The sequence below is a fragment of the Nothoprocta perdicaria genome, unplaced genomic scaffold, assembly GCF_003342845.1.
Source record: "Nothoprocta perdicaria isolate Ctin4 unplaced genomic scaffold, notPer1 scaffold_110, whole genome shotgun sequence".
Classification (NCBI taxonomy): Eukaryota; Metazoa; Chordata; class Aves; order Tinamiformes; family Tinamidae; genus Nothoprocta; species Nothoprocta perdicaria.
The window spans coordinates 1,598,186-1,614,902 of NW_020454206.1; the positions used below are offsets into that span (position 1 = coordinate 1,598,186).

General features: G+C 42.7%; 1 protein-coding gene across 4 annotated transcripts in view; it reads left to right on the forward strand.

The window, feature by feature from the left end:
* MAPK8 (mitogen-activated protein kinase 8) overlaps positions 1-16,717 on the forward strand; it is a 53,952-nt gene that overhangs the window by 15,328 nt on the left and 21,907 nt on the right. For all 4 annotated transcript variants that reach the window (XM_026050311.1, XM_026050300.1, XM_026050306.1 and 1 more), the window contains one exon: positions 295-406. The gene's annotated coding sequence lies outside the window, so the exon portion shown is untranslated. The remainder of the gene's footprint in view (positions 1-294; positions 407-16,717) is intronic.

The following is a 16,717-nucleotide window of genomic DNA, read 5'->3' on the forward strand; positions in this document are numbered from 1 at the left end:
GGTTCATTTTCTTTATCTAGTTATTTTCAGGCTCTAATATATCAGTTAATTTGACTTTTGGTTGTAATTAGTTTTCATCAAATTTCCATTTCCCTTTTTAGTGGGAGATGAACTTTTGTATGGCAATTAAGTGAAAAGATGAATTGTTGAAGTAAAGATTTTACTGTCAAAATATTTTATTGTGCATAAACATTCATATTAGTCTTGGAGTTTTCTAAAATGTTATAAAGTCTGGAGGTTGTTTCCATATGTTTGCTCTTAATACTGATACTTATCAACTTGTTTTTCTAACAGGACATGCTTTGTGCTCACGGACACTGATCCTGGCTGTGACATATTAAGCCTTAGCGTGGAAAAAATGGGTCCCCTGAATCCCTACAATTCTTGTTGATCTCTTCTTCATCAGGTAATTAGTGAAGTGAGAAAATACTCTTGGCTTATTAATTTCCAGAAGGCAGCTTTCTCTGATGAGAGATATTAGGTGCTAGTGTAATTACAATATTTATATAAATGTCTAAAAAAAAAAAATACAGTGGCTGCATGTTGACACAGGTGGTTCTGTCTGAGATCAGTGAATTGCAATTTTTCTCTTCTGTTGATGGTAACTTAAGAAATCTTAAAAGGTCCATTTTTTTTCAAATATAAAATAACTTAAAAACTTTTTCAGGACATGCTATTCTTTATCTGCTTGTCTAAATATCAGTGTCTTACAGTTATAATACATACCTAGACTATCTTGTTTCTCTTGCCTACAAATGATTGTAAGCGTAATCAGGTATTTACTCGGAAGCAGCTATTATAGTTTAAGAAATAAACCATCCTATATTTCTTCACTACAGTCTAGTTGAACCGAAACACTTTGAGGTACTTTGTGTATCATCCTAGTCTATTTTGATGCAAAAACAAATAATCATTTTTTTATTATGGATGTTTTGTGGGCGAAAGTGGCTATGTTATATAGCCTTGAGCCTGTTATATTGGAACTTCTTTCTTTTGATATTTTGGTATTTTTTTAATTGAAATGTGGGCAAGATAATCAAATCCCCTGCCTTGACTCCAAAGCATTCAGGCTGAATTATGCTTCCCTTGCAGTTTATAAGCAGTGATACAGTAATTAACAGTGCTCACTACCAAGAATGTGGTAATTTCTAAGAACTTTCTGAAAATATTCATAAAGGTGGCACCTGAATTTCATGACCACCATCTTCTAGGATATCTGTCAGGATGATCCCAAAACCAGCGATCAGTGAGGACAATCCCGAATCCAGGCATACATTATATTTGCATATATGTAGCTATTATGCTTGCAAGAAAATACTTCTGCAAAGCACTTGTAAGAACTACGCTATGGTCATGCTAAATAACATTAATATTAACTGTAATATTAACTTCATCATGGTTTCCAACACCACCGATCTGTCCTTGCTGCACCGTTGCTCTTTGTTGCCTGTCAGCTCTGTGTACAAGCCAGCAATATTTGCTCATGGCACACATGGCTGTGAGTGGTAGTCTTAAAAAAAAAAAAAAAAAAAAAAAAAATCACTTATAAATATGTTTGTGTTCAAGTGTTAAGAGTAACAAAGGTGACCCTTAAAGCCCCAGGCAGATATTTGTGCTGTAAATAGCTGTGCTGGCTGAACGTGGTGCCACCCCCTGGCTCTGGCAGCAGATCCCCAGAGCAGAGATTGCCACCAGAGATCTGCTTGCCAGCAGCAGTAAGCACGTCATCGTGCCACGATCTGCCTCGGGCGGATCGGCAGGGCGAGTCTCATCTGCCCGTGACGATGGATATGACCTTAACCGGATTATTTTTTTTTTCACTTGCTTCCAGTGAATTTCAGGGATTCATATTGCCTTTTCTGCCAGCTGAGCCTGGCCTTTGGCACCAATAAATAAGGAAGAGATTACAGCAACTGATGTATTCGCACATACTTCTATCAGAAATAGCCTGAAAGCAAAAAGGCAATTAATTGAACCCAGGAGCTGCCCCATGAAAATGATGAGAGGTGAAGGGGGAGAAACTCGATTTCCATTCTCTTGGAGAGACACTTCTTAGCTCAGTGGGATGCACAAAGGCCTCCTCCAGGGATGGAGCCTAAGCTGCAGCTTTTCCTGTGGGGATCTGTAATAGCACCTCTTCTAGGAGACGGATGGAAAATGTGCTTGACTAAAAGGAGAGCTGTAAGGACACGAGTGTGCGGAGCTCCCCAAAGCGGGCACGTGAGCAGTACGTTAGCAGCTTTGTGGAAGTGAAGCTCTTCATGCCAAGCTAGCCCGCAAAGCTGCAATAAATACCCCGAAGCACCACCTTCACCGTGTACAAATCTAAGCTTGTTACAGCCATGCAGCAGGATGAAAGCTGCTGGCAGGGACAACCTCGCTGTCGTCTTGGTATCTGTGAAAATGTGACGCGTGGATGTGTAACAAATCAGCTCAATAGACACAGCCTGTTTTGAGTGTGCCGTAACCGATGGACTTATGTCAGTGCTGCTCCCGGGGCTGCTTTGGGCACGCCAGAGCTGCGGGAACACCTTGACGTGCTCCCAGGCCTCCTTTTGTCTGGGGGCAGCGACATCCCCAGGCATGAAACAGCCCCCAGGCTGGGACAGAGCGGGGCAAGTACTGTGAAACGGGCGTGTGGCAGTGCCTGGAGCTGTGCACGGCGGCACGGAGCGGCTCCGGGCCTCCAGGGCACCGCCGGGGGTGGGCGGGAGGCAGCGCCGGCCCCGGGACAACGCGCAGGCCCCGGCGGGCGGCCGTGCCCGCCAGCGCCGGGAAGATGGAGGCCGGGCGGCGCGGAGGGAGGGGCGCGGCGCGGGCGGCGGGCGGAGCGCGGGGCCCGGCCATGGCGGCGGGGCGGCCCGGGGGGCGGGCAGCCGCGGCGGGCGGAGCGCGGAGCGTGCGCGCGGCCCGGCCCGGCCCGGCTCATTACTCAGCGGCCGAGGCGGCGGCGGGAGGCGGTGAGTGTCGCGGTGGCGGCGCGGGGGCAGCGCGGAGCGGCGGTGGCGGCCCGGGCCGCGCCGCTTTGTTGACGCTTCGGCGCGGGGCCGCTCCCGCCGCTGCGTGCGCCTCGCCATGGCAGCGCGGGCCGGGGGCCGCGGCCGGGGCCGAGCCGCGCGCGGGGCCCGGCGGCTGCCGGTACCGGGATAACGGCGGCGGGGGGCGGGAGCGGTTCTTTGTTGTCCGCCGCCAGGGGCCGGGCCGGGCGCCGCGGGGCCTGCGGGGCCCGCGACCTTGCGGTGGCGCCGCCCGCCCGGGAGCGGCCCCGAGCTCGGCGAGAGCGGCGAGCTGCCCCCGCGGGCTCCGCGCTGCCTTCCCGTGCGCGGTGCCGTGAGCGCGCCCGGCTTTGCTGCCGCAGCCCGGCCCTCTGTGCGCGGCGGTGCCATCGGCGGGGCTGCCCGAGCGCGCACGTGAGTCCCGTTGGATGGAGCGGGCCGCGCCGGGGCCTCCGCGCCGGGCCCGGCCACTGCCCAGCGCTGCCCGCTGCGCTCCGGCCTGCCGGCTCGCGGGAGCAGGACGGCTGTTACGCATCGGTGTGTGGAACGAAGGGCTCGTGCAGCAAGGGTTTCGCGAGCCTGGGTCACAGCGCCGTCTGGGGACACCCACTGCTGGGGGCTCTGGCTTTAGGTGAGTGCCAGCCCTGCCTTCGGAGGTGCAGCCAAGCAGCCGCTGGGAAGCCAGAGCGTTTCAGGTGTGTCAGACTCCGCTGCGTGTTGGCAGGTGTATCTGTTTAACTCAGAAACGGTTCCAGCTGTAGCCTGAAGAGACACAGGACCAAACCTAGATCAAGTCTGCGTGTCTGCTCATCCAAGTGGGTGCTCTGATGCACTTGAGCTTTCCATGAGTGTAGTGAAGGGGTGCGCCTAATTATTGCTATCCTGCCAGAATCGTAATTCTGGTAATGCCCAAGAAATGTATATTGAATTTCCAGTAGTCCCACGCTTGACCTCCCTCCCTGGGGACAGCCATCTTGGGTGACTTTCCACACTTGATGTTGGACGGGTAGCATAGGCTAGTTTGGCTGGAATGTTGTGTCTCATCCCACAGCAGTTCCCATCTGTACTCTAGCTCATATTTTGCACTTTCTTCCCTCCTTTTACCCCCTCGCTAACTGACTAGGTGTTCAGCAGTTTTCACCGAAGTGCCCAGTGCTGGGTTCTGCAGTGCCTTTGCTGCCAAGGCAGGGGCCAGGCTCTACATGTCCCAAATCCCTGTGTCAGTTGTCAGGTACTAACAATTTTCAGGACAGAAAGGGCAAAAAGAAGGGAAGAGGAACATCTAATGAAGAGAACTGGTCCAGAGTTGGAGAGGATGCACAAAGCTGCTTGGTCATAACTCTGACAGAGGAATTTTTAACTGTCTTCAGTGCAGAAGTACCCATCATTTTGGGGCCAGTAGCTCCTTTGAGCATGTGAAGTGCCTTATAGATTCCCATGTGCTTTATGGAGACTTCTTGGTCAATCAAAAGATGATCTAATATGATCCCGATTCCTGCTGCTTGGGAATACTTGTTCTGGGCAGAAGTTGAGTTGTGTTTTGTGTTGGGATTGTTTTCTTGGTGGTGCTTTCTTGCTTTCTTGAATGCTTCCCTTTAGTGAACTAAGCCTTTGCTGCCTTTGTAGGGGTATAACCTCCTTTGCGAATCCTTTTAGGTAAAATAGCTGTATCAACCAATTGCTATGCAAATGTTAGCGGATAAACAGGTGCTTTGGAGTCTTAAAAATGGAATTTATTTTTGGCCTGCTGCTTAGCTGAAATGATTAGATGTGGTTGTTGCTTGTTCTAATTCTTACCCCATGAGTTAATGGGATGATATTTGAGATTGTAATACTACTTGCTTGTTTGTTCCCTGTGTGTTTGTTTGCTTTGTGCGTGTGTGTGTGGATTTTTTTGTTTGTTCTTTCCCCAACTACTGACATTATGTGAGTGATTATTGTTTAAAGATGCATAAAAAGTAAATGCTCAACCCTTCATTTCTGAGGATCAATCCAGTATTCTGGAATAATGAGGAAAATCTGGTTTTGTTCATTAGCTACATTTTTAATAAGTGATAATATATTTTATTGCCATAAATGTTTCTATTACAAAAATAGGTCTTAACCCAAAACTAACAGAAATAGAATTTTGTTTGTTGTGGGAAGATCTTTTGTTTTTTAAGAGTTTCTTAAAAATCCAATTGAAGCTACTTACATTGCTTGCCTGCTGTGAAATTCATCTCAGCTTGGATGGGGATTCAGCGAAGCAATTTTTACTTTGCTGAACATCTAGGTTTTGGATCTTTTTATGAGTCCACTTGTTTAAATGGAGTTGAAGATTCCCCTTCAAGCTTGAAAAAGGGTGCTTCTGGTTTCCATCCTCATGGAATCATGAGCTCTAGTTAAAAAGGCATTGTTCCTTTGAATGCTATAGTTATGTGGAAATACAGAATCAGTCATTGCTTGCATACGTTTTTAACGGTGACTTCGGTGGGAGATAGTTATTTGAAAAAGTCTCTGGGTTTTCAAACGGCAATAATCCTGTTTTTCTGTAATCTCAAACTGTAGCTCCATATTCAGAGGCTACCGCACTGGAGCAATCTTTCTCCCTGCTGTTCCTTCTTGCCAGGTGCTCTGTGGATGAGGGATGATGAGGGAAATAACTCATCTAACTGAAAAATCTTCCTCTCGAGCTCTTCTTCACCACGATTAATTCCATTTGGTGTATGAACAGCTATATTGATTCAACGGTGGGAGATGGGAGACTGCGGAGGTGGGAATTGCTATCAAAGACCTGCCTGTGACCCTGCGGGTTGAGCAGTGGTTGCTGCCAGGCTGGAGTAGCAGAAGCGGGAAAACCTCCTCGGTGTTGGGAGGTTCTTGTTGTAGGGTTGGCTGCAGAGCGCGTCCTATGCGGGTGCTCATTAAAAGCGTGAGCCACGTGCTTGTTTTGTGTGTTTGCATTCACTGTGGAGGCCTGAATGAACTGGGGGTGAGTTCCTGCTTGGCGATGCATCTTGATCTAGATCAAGATCAGTTCTGAATCGGGAACTTGCCCTGGAGGGGTGTCCTTTTCCAGATCTACGCGTATTAATCATTTCAAAAGATCTGTTTTGTATCAGTAAATGCCCTTAAGTCAGATAATATGAAAATAAGAAGTGAAGCAGAACAATGAGGCAGAAGATGCATCCTTGTAGTGCTGATAACTGTTTGTGTTTTTTGCCTTTTTATTTTTATTGATGTTATTTCTAACACTGCTTTTGCTATGCTTGTCTTAGTGCTTATGTAATCCAGGCTTGAATCTTACCTTCAAACTTCAATGGCCTATATATTCATTTCTACATAAATAAAACTGTAGGGCTGTATTCTATATGTAGGACTAATAATAGCAGTTTATCTATTATGGCACTTGAAAACATGGAGAGCAACTATCTGTAAGATTTTTCTGTTGGTAGGAAAAAAACCCAACCCTTTGCATTCATCATTCAAAGCTTTTCTAAATATACCTCAGTAAAAGATGAAAATTTTCAAATCAAAACCTTGAAATACTCTTTCTTTCTTTATGTCTGTCTGTCTATCCGTCCGTCCTTCTTTCCTTCTTTTTCCAACTATAAGCCATTGATCCATTTCCCAATATGTTTGTATTTATCATGTCTCTTGAGTAGCAATTTATTAGTACCATTTATCTGTAAAAGTTTGTGACAAAACTGTAGATCTTTTCCCGAACTGTGATTGATATTTTTTATGAATAATAGTTTCTTGAATTGGATGTCAAGAAGTTCAGGACTTAGTGATTAGTGGAGACACCCTTCAGTAGTTTGGTTTGAAATTTATGGGAAGTTGTAATTACTATTCATGATTACACTTTTTAATTAAGGAATTAGGGAACTATTACTTGAAGATATAAGTCACTTAAACCTAAATCCAAGCCATTAAAAGGAACGACTTTTGTCTTGCAATAGGTTCACTGTTTCAATCAGAGCTGGTGAATGCTCTCAAAATGTATCTGAAGCTCTCTGCTGTGTGGTGTGTGTGGGTTTTGTGCCTTCAGTAAAGACCTCAATACGCACTATCAAGTGTCCTTTTGTGAGGTGGAAATCTCTGGCACAGATTTTTCCCTCCTGTCTAGTTTAAGAAATACTCTATTTTACCATTTATTGAGTGAAAACTCCTCTGTAGGAGGAGACTGGAGTTGATGGCATCAAACTGTGCGAAGGAGATCTCTTGCTGTTACCGAATTGGTTAAACATAAAGAACTGCCCAGACAGCTGTGTTTGCACGGTACTGGTACCCTAAGTGCTCTTCGTTATGTAAAATAATCTTCAAGGAGTTTGGGGTTTTCTTGGTTTGGTTGGTCTTTGTTGCCTTCCTTTTTTTTTTTTTGAGTTACTGTCTGTATTTTCTTTTCACCTCTGTTGTCTTTAGAAAGAGATTAAAAACTAATAATTCTGCTTTAGTCCAAATTGATTGCCTATAAGCTTAATGCTAAAATAAACCTTGTATTTGTTGCCCATATTGTCGCTTTTTCTGTTAGATTAAATGGTATTTAATATGCAAAGAGACAGGATGTTCATTAATTTTTCTCAGTTGGATATTGCAGAGTAATGCTTTAATGGTGGCTGGCAAAATATATAGCTTCAGATAACTTAATAGTCATTTGTGTTGCATGCAAAGCAAAATAAAATACATGAGATTCTGTTTGTGCCTTCAAATAAACAAGAAGGAAAGGTATTAATCAACTGTGCTGCTGGAAGACATATTCACTACAATTGTGGATTATAAATGTGTATTCAATTCGTGGAAATTATACCAAACTCCTCTTACTACAGAGCCTAAAAACATGTAAGAAAAAGCATGGCTGTCCATGCGTGTGTCAGGAGCTGTCGAGCTTGCTAGGGGCAATTTCTGCCCCGCGTTGGGTTTTCCAGCTGACGAGAGCAGACAGTGCCGGCAGGGCAGGGCAGGGGCCAGCGGGAGGTTGTGGCCCCTGCCGGGTTCGCGCTCGCTGGGACGAGCGCAGGAGCTGAGCCCTGGGGGGCAGCCTATGGGAAGGGGCTGTGGAACCACGGGGAGTTTGTCCAGGTCTGCTTTCATGGACTGTAAAGTTACAATTCAGAGTGGTTATTCTGCCTGGGATGAAAGCAGCTGTGCTGGGGTTTGACTCTGTAGGTAAGAGTGTGAATACTCCTGCAAGAGAGAAAACCTTGGGAAATCCACTGTTGGGAAGGGTGTATTGTTTTGAGTCCTGGATGGATTAATTGATTCTAGTGCCTTGGTTAGCACAGTTAACGGTAATTAACGTATTTGCTTAGACGATATAGGGCATAAAAATATACATATTGTTTCTAGCAATAACCCTAATCTTATGGTTTACAACAGAAACAGCAAAAAATGAATGTCTTGATTGACATGCTCATCAACATACATTAGTTCATAATTGCTCATTATGCAAGTGCTTTGGAGGATGAGAAACATGGCACAGTCATCACATTCGGCAACGTGAAAGGGTAGACACTTGATACCCTTCAAAAGCTTTATTAGAAGTGTATGGGCTATGTTCACTTGTCAGTTATTGCCATGCAAAAAGGCTGTTCAGGTGACGTGAGGTAACGGATCGTTCTGTTTCAGTCGCTCTCTTGATGAGCAGTGTTTGTTATTTCCAACCTTCCAGCAGTGACTGACTTGCATATTCAAGGGTTACAGCAGTGCAGAACTCCCTGTTGAACAATAGTGCCAACTGTGGTGGTTTCTAAATTGAAGGGTAACAAGATTCTTGTGCCATTCATGTGTTAAGCTGTCGGGGAAAAGGGCAGTTCAGTTTCTGCCGGTCTTATGTTGGGATAGTGTTTCAATAGTGTTAATACATGATGTAAATTGAGTTTGTGCAGGTACCAGGTCTGACTGGGGTTACTTTGTTCTCTCTCCATTTATTTTATTCAAAATCCTTTCTACTTTTCTCCAGATGTTTTCTTAATGCGACTCTTAGTGTGCACTAGGTTAATGTGAATAGCAATACTCCTGAGGGTTTGTTCTGCTTTAGAGAAAAGGAATTCTCAAACTTCTCCCAGTTTGGGAACCTCTGTTATAAGTGTATTTGTTTAATTCTTTTTGTTTGTTTGTTTTTAGACACCCTTAATATCTAATAGCAAAAAGAGGAACTGGGCAACAGAACAGACTATTTTATTGCCATTAGGAGTGAGTTCTCGAGACTGATACAGTGTCTTATAAGCTACTTAAAAAGCACAGCCTTTGTTTTATAACGTACTGCCTTTCCTACCCAGTAAGTTATTGTGCTAAGTCTTGTACTGTATTACAGGAGGTATCTGGGAAGCAGTTGTTAGTGCTGAGATTGAAATATGGTTTGGATTTTTTTCTGCATTCTAAAGCTCTTTTTACTGAAGCATTTAGTACCAAGTATTTTAGACAGTAGCACGTTAATCTGCTGTATTTAAAAGATAAATGCATAAATTAGTGAAAGTATCACTCATAATTGGATTCTAAGTTTTTGTAGCTGTAAATTAAAGTTAAGATGTTTTAAGTTTTGTTTGTTTTTTACTTTTTCATAGAACTAGTGATGTGAGTCTTCAGAAATGTATAAAAGCTTTTTTTCCTAGTTACATAACTCCCCACTTCCTGTAGTGCTTTTCTGGAGCTGTTGCCCTTTTTATTATGCTCCTTAATGAGTTTTGTAGGTCACTAGGTATCCTTGTTTATTTGCATCCTTTAAAAGATCAGAGAACCCTCAGATCTGCTAAAACACGTAGGTGCCATGTGCTTGAACTTCCCCTGTAAGAGGAGGCTCCAGAATTCAAACGTGCTCCCACCAGAGTAATCCTGAAATGGAATTTTACTTCTAGACCACTTAGTTTGCAGGTGATTCACCTAGTTAAAATGTAATTTTAAATTATCTTTAATTTAAAGGTAAAATTTCCTGCCTTGCCAGCAGCTAAGGCAGAGAAGTGGCTTATTTGGTCGAGCTTCCATTGCTCTTGTGGTGTAGTCAGAAGTAAAGGTCCCTGAAGTAAGAGGCTGAAACAGGAGAGTTCCCAGATCAGTAGTGTCTCCTCTGCACGTGAATTTCAGGTTGCATTGCTATTGAGTGTTTTCAGATACCAAAATGTGTTGAATGGGCCAGGGTGTATGATCCTTCATCAAAGGCAAGTGTATAAACCCCTATGGAATAGCTCTCCTATGAGCACCATAGTTCAAATGATTTGCCAGGGATGCTGCGTGAGTGTGTGTGTTAATCTGCTTTCTGGTTCCTACAGCATGTGTCCAAGCTGCAGTTGCACAGCTGAGTTGTAAGCATCCATTTTAATAAACAGGACAGCTTTCTGAAGAGTTACTTACCTGCATTTTCACTGGCTTCTGATTTTAACAACACGGTAAAAACTACTGCGGTGACAAAGAATTTATTGCCATAAAGCTGATGATAATCTATAGAAAGCAGAATTGTATTTTTAAGTCAGCAGTAAGATTTCTCTTTCCTTAGTTTAATTTCATATTTACGTATTTTACTACTTCTTTTGATGGTTGTTTTTTTTTCTTCCCCAATACATGTCCTTTTGTATATACTTTTATTTGAAGAAGGATTAAAGAATTGGAAAAGCACTGCCTTATCTTGTTATTTCTGAGAGTTTTGCTAAGAATAGTTTTTTAATCTGCTGTGATAGCAGCTTCTTTCCCAAACTGTAGAATTACACATGTTTCCCTTGGTGGAGCCACTCTGATTTATGATCTATGTGGCAAAATTAACCTGCAAGAGCAGGCAAAGTGTAGTTTTGTATGTTGTGGCCATGTGGTCCCATTCTGGTAATAGCTGTTCCAAGAAAATTACACATGTTAGACTTTTTAATTTATGATTAAAGCCATAGTTTGAGAGTGTTTTTAAACTACACCTTTGGGAGGAAAGGTGAGACTGTTTTAGGGTTACAAAGGCCAATGTCTAGGCTGCTTAATATTGTGTATTGCAGCCTCCATGCCTTTTGTGTCATGCCATAGGGACATGTGAATTTAAAGCATGCTTTAAACAGAAAGGAAGATGCTATCTTTTAAAAAAAATCTCTGCTGTTGTGCCTTTGAAAATTGCTTTAGGATAGAGAAAACTGCAGTGTATTCCATTACAAATCTATCATTTCACTGGGCAACCTGTAGTGTTGATCTCTGCAATAAACACTTATCACAGCCCAAAGTACAAAACTCCAGAGAATGTAACTGTGCAAAACATGAGTTTTAAAGTAGCTTTGTAATAAACTAAATCAGAGGTGATTTATAACTTGGTGATGATACGTATGTTAAATAAAAGTTCCTGGCATTGGTAAGTGCTTTGCAGAGGAGGGCTACACTAGCATTCCGGAGCAGCTGTGTTTACTTACTGCTCCTGTTACAGGAACTAACTTGATTATGAGAAGAGCTGGAAGGTTACATTGGTTGTCAGAAGTCCCTCTGGTTGCTGACCTGGTTTTCCTTGGTGATTTAAATATCAGAGAAATTGACTGTGAGCCTCAAAATTGGGGTAAATATCAAACGAGGCAACTCCTAGTCCCATTTCCAGCAAGCTTTAAATGCTTATCTAGAGATGGTGGCTCTACAGATTGTAGTTTTTTAAATAAACACCAAACATACACAAGAAATTGGGAAATCTGGATAGCACTATGTGCTTAATATTCGCAGAGGAGCAAGAGGTCTGAGGATTCGTGCCCCCTGCCACACACCAGCTGACTTGGATGCTTTGTTGGAGGAAAGGGAGGTGAGAGAAAAGGAGGCAGATAAACAGGCAGAGATTTTCACATCTCTTTATGCCGCTGACACTGTGCATTCATTTACACTCATTTCCTTTGTCTCCAGACAGTTGGAAAGCTGGGTCGCTGTTAGGCAGACTGGATGGTTCAACTCTTTTGTTAAGATAGCACCTTTGTCTGGCAAAATTAATATATAGTACATCATTTTCAATTGCAGTGCTTTTTAAAAGCCAGATTGTTAAATAGGAATTGCATTTAGGTACGGGTGTCTGGCCAAAGCAGCTGCCCTCATTTTATTGGATATACTTTAATGAGCAATATGATTTTTAGTCCGTGCAATACACTTGGACTTCTCGATCTTGTGTTATATGATTATTTTTAGCTTTACTTTTTATGCCTTAGACTTAGAGCTTCTTGTTTCCATAAGATCTATTATAACTAATTGCCATGGAAATAGAAACAGGGCCAAAAGCAACAGCCTGTGTGTAGTTTTTGTCTGTGGCCAGCTGCTTCAAAGACTACCAGGAAAAGGAGATAAAATTGGTGCAAAGTGCCCTGGGTCTGTGACCTGAGTGTGTTAGGTTTGGAAACTGTGTACAGCAGAGCTAGAAACTTGCAGACCCATGAATCTTTTCCTGTGCTTTGTGTAGATCTCCTTTATTATCTCACACTAACAAACAGTACCTTCTTTCTTCGTGACTGCCTTTATGGTTAGTATTTTCTTGTGACAGAAGGGCTGTAGCTTATTGCATAATACTGATCTCTAGTGCTTTTAGAGCGTAGAGAGAATGCAAAATGGGAAGGTGAATCGCATGAAATATCTCAACTGGAGCAGAGAAAAATATCTATTTTGAAATGGCAATAACTGCAACTTAAGTGTCATTTAGGAATTGTTTACTGAACTTGTGTGTTTATTTTTTTGCCTCTCTGGTTTCCTCCTTTTGCAGGGTGTCTCTGTGGATCTGAATGTAAAGAATTTAGTGGACAATTGCATTTGATTGCACGTTAAAGAAAGCAAGGAAATTTGCTTTAGAAACAAAACAGATTATACCAATTGTCTCTATTTTGGATGTTTTGAAGGAGATGTTTCATAATAGGAGAATTCCCTTTATAAAAAGTGTGTGGATGGTTCCTGATTGATTTCTAACAGGGTATTCAGCTGCTGAACCTTTATCCATGATGAGCTTTGAGTTGCTGACCACCATCCCCCGCCATCCCATAGTACCGTGTGTGTCTGTGGGGTCTTTTTAACCATTTTGCAAAATGATGCTGCTTGATACTTGGCTTGCAGAAACGCTGCTTTGCTCCTCTGAGGAGAATGTGATGTGAAGCGGCCGTGTGGGCCCTGGCCGCGCGCCGCGGGGAGCGGGATGCGGCGCCGCTGCTGGAGCTCCGGGGCTGCTCCCTGCCAGCTGGCCAGGCCCGCCAGGCCACGGCTCAGCTGGAGCAGTGCTCAACAGCAGGAATTGTTTTTGCGGCTTTCTGCGTGCTTGGAAGTGATCTGACACTGCATATTTCTAGATAAATGCCAGTAGCTCCATGTTCTGTTAGTTTCAGTCTTCACTTTTTTGCTTTAAGTCAGGGATTTTTTTCTTGCTGGTAAGCAATCTCAGAAAAAGTTAGTAAATTCTGCCATTATATCAGCCTCTATGTTACATGAAATATGGATGTAGAAAAGCTTAAAATTGCAACAGTTGCCCAATGCAAAAAATCCTTAATGTTGCTCACTTTCTCCAGGTCCAGGTTTCCCCAATTTCAGGTTCAGCTGTTGCTTTTTGGCATTAATGACAATAACCTGAGACTCAGCTGATTGTTATTTTCAGCTGCCTCGTATTCCAGTGTAATTTGATGCAGGTGGTTCAACTGGTAGTAGTGCATAAAGCCTAATGTTGCAACCAAGCTGTTAGAGTACAGTTTTATATCCATGTTTTTATTATTATTCTTTTATCATGGCTTCTGGAATGTTTGGGGTGGGGTTCCCAACAGTGCACACTGCTTTCAGATGCATCTACTTCTGGCTTAGAGGCCATGGTATTGATTGCAAAACTCATGGTGGGGACGATAGTAGAGAGACTTGCCAGCTTCAGGTTTTTGCTTGTAGCTTGTGTGACTACCCCATAAATACAGTCCCTGAGGGTGACTAGCTCAGTGACACAGCAGGACATCCCATCAGCCTCTGTAAAATCTTGTTTGAAAAGGAGATGCAGAAATAGGGCTAGAAGGCCACACTGAAGGGGTTGTGTTTAACCCCAGCTGCTACTGAGCTGTGCTTGGAAAAATTGCATCTTCTCCTTCCCAGGAACAAAGCCTGGCTGCCAGTAGTAACTCTCCTCCTTTCCCTCCCTCCAAAACCAACAAGCCAGCTCCTGAATGCTGGTAGCTCTTTTAAGTCACCCGAGTCATCTGCGCCCTAGCCTGGTCTGGAGCTGCAGCTGCTTTCCGAGGCTATTCCAGGAGGGCTGACTGAAGAGGTGAGGAGAAAGTCGGTTTAAGATGAGGAATGAAACATGCTTTTTCTCCCCTTCTTTGTATGTATGTATTTGCTTTCTTTTGATAGCTTATCATCTGCCCTAAGGCTGGAACTTAAACTCTTCTGAAATTTAATAGAGGCATTCGGCCCCCTTCATAGTAGGGACCTTCATAGCAAATACATTGTGTGCAGTGGACAACACAACGTCTGGCTTGGCAATCACAGTTCATAAAATGTGTAAATGTTAAGGTGTGAATGACCTGAAGAATACTCACCAAAAGTAATTAAAGTTGTTGGTTGTGTTAGCTTGAGGAAGCTAATTCCTTTCCTTTCTCATCCCTCGAGTTCTGTGTATATAATAACATTAGAACTAAAGCTTCACTCATTTATTTCAAGAGGACCAGAGTGGGCTGTACCTGGTTGTCTGCTGAGAGCAGCTCTGAAATACTGCAGAGTTGACAGGAGGTTCCCAGTAAGTAACAGGAGTCCCCTGTTCTGGGGCAGTCTCTGCTTCAGCTGCAAGGAAGCGCAGGAAAAGCCCTCCTGGAAGCTGGAGATGCCAGCTTAGTAGGATGGATGCTGGAAGCTGGAGATGACGGATTCTTAGTAGGCTTTCCAGATTGCAGGAACTGTTTTAATATTCAGTTTAGTTGAAAAACATGAAGAAAGCTAGTGAAGCATGCTAGAAGATGCCACGTGGTCCAGGTGCAGTTTGAGGTTAGAGACAGTATATGAACCTGTAAGGTGGAATATTACATCAGTGGGAAGATTGCATTAGCATTAATGGATTTCTGGCATTGTTAATAGAAGGCTGTGCAGAGTTGTTTCATGCAAAATGCCCTGAGAATAGGGTTAGCTCAACAGAGAGGGCACGGAGTCTTTGCAAGAGATTTACTAATCTGGCAGTGGTGTTTGCTGAATCACTGAGGAAATTTGTCCATCTAAAGAGCCTGCATTATATATCTTTTTAAGTTGCATTTTACTAGCATATATGCGAAAGCTTTTTGCATTAAAGCTACATCACTTTTTTCCCCTATACAAAACATGTCAGCTTTTCTGGAGATATTATCTTTAGTGAAGAAAACTCGTTAAATAGTCAATAGGCTGTTGGAAATCAAGAAAGTAGTGCTGAATTTTCTATCAAAAATAGATACCAGCCTTAAAGTTTCAAAAAAATGAAATGCCCTTTAAATCACTTGTCTTCAGGCACTGTGACATGATGTCCTTCTCTATTTGAACTTGAAAGCACTTGGCAAGTCGTAACATAGAAATCTAAATGCTCTTGTTAGGATTAGGCTTGCCCTGCCTCAGCATTTCTCTTCTCAAACAAAACTGAGGTCTTCTGCTCACATTTGCTTTACCGAGTCTGTGATTAATGAAGATTGGCTTTGACAGCCAAACAATGTGTTAAAAATGTAGTTTCCTTTTAGGATATGAATCTGCTCTGCATCTCTGGCCTGTGCTGCCAAGGAACAGCTCCAGTAGTTGCATGTATAAAATGGTCCTCAAAATCAAGCTGTAGACTCAAAGTTTTGTGATACCCCAGGCTTCATATGAGTGGCATAAGCTCCTATAACGTAGATGCACATCGGGTGAAGCAGGAGGCATTTCTGTATTAATTATGCACAATCTAGAGACCTCATTAAACAGATGTCAACATTAAGAGCAGCTTAGGCAGTCGTCTAGAAGTTGCTCAATTCATAACCATCTGACTTGTAAAGGTGTAATTTTAAAGCTCTGCAAAATTAAGAAAATGAATGCCTCCACCAACAATGATGATGTTTCAGTTTAGAGTAATCTTCATATTATTCAGAGGTCTTTCATGTTGATGGAGGTCTAGTGCTTCCTGTTTGCTCTGCTGATACTTTTTTCGATATTTCTTATGTGTACTAGCATTTAACAGAGCTTGAATGGTTTAGAAGTATAATTTTCCTTTTCAAGGACAACATTGAAAATTAAAGCATTAGTTAAGCCAGGATTACTTTTGTGAAGAACTATTTTAATTACAAGTTACCTTTAAGAAACAGAATGCTTTAGTGAAAATGGACTTTTCTCTCAATATCCCATTTAACAGATGTCCAGAAGCCTTAAAATGTGACAGCTGAAAATTAGACAAGCATTCACAGACACATGATGCATACAAATTAGCTGTGTGTGAACTGCAATTTCACAAATTAAATAAAAATAATGCAAGAACTTTATACATAATGTGTATTTGTTTGGCTTTCAGTAGCCATCAAGCATATATTTGAAATTCTTTTGGCTTTTTTTATGTATATCTCCAGGTCAACTTAGAGATTGTTACAGAAGGTTAATTTTTGTGGTCTGAAAATCCTTAAATTAACTGCAGTGTTTTGAAGGAAGTTACTGAATCATCTTTGATAGGGGACTTATGCTGTTTTATGCAGTGTATAATTGTTTTATTTTAAAATCACCTTTTTCCTGCTTCTGCGTCTCCTTATCATGCTTTTAATCTTTTGTTACCCTACTTCTAATGAGCTTCCCTGGTAATCTGCTTCCTTACTTGTACG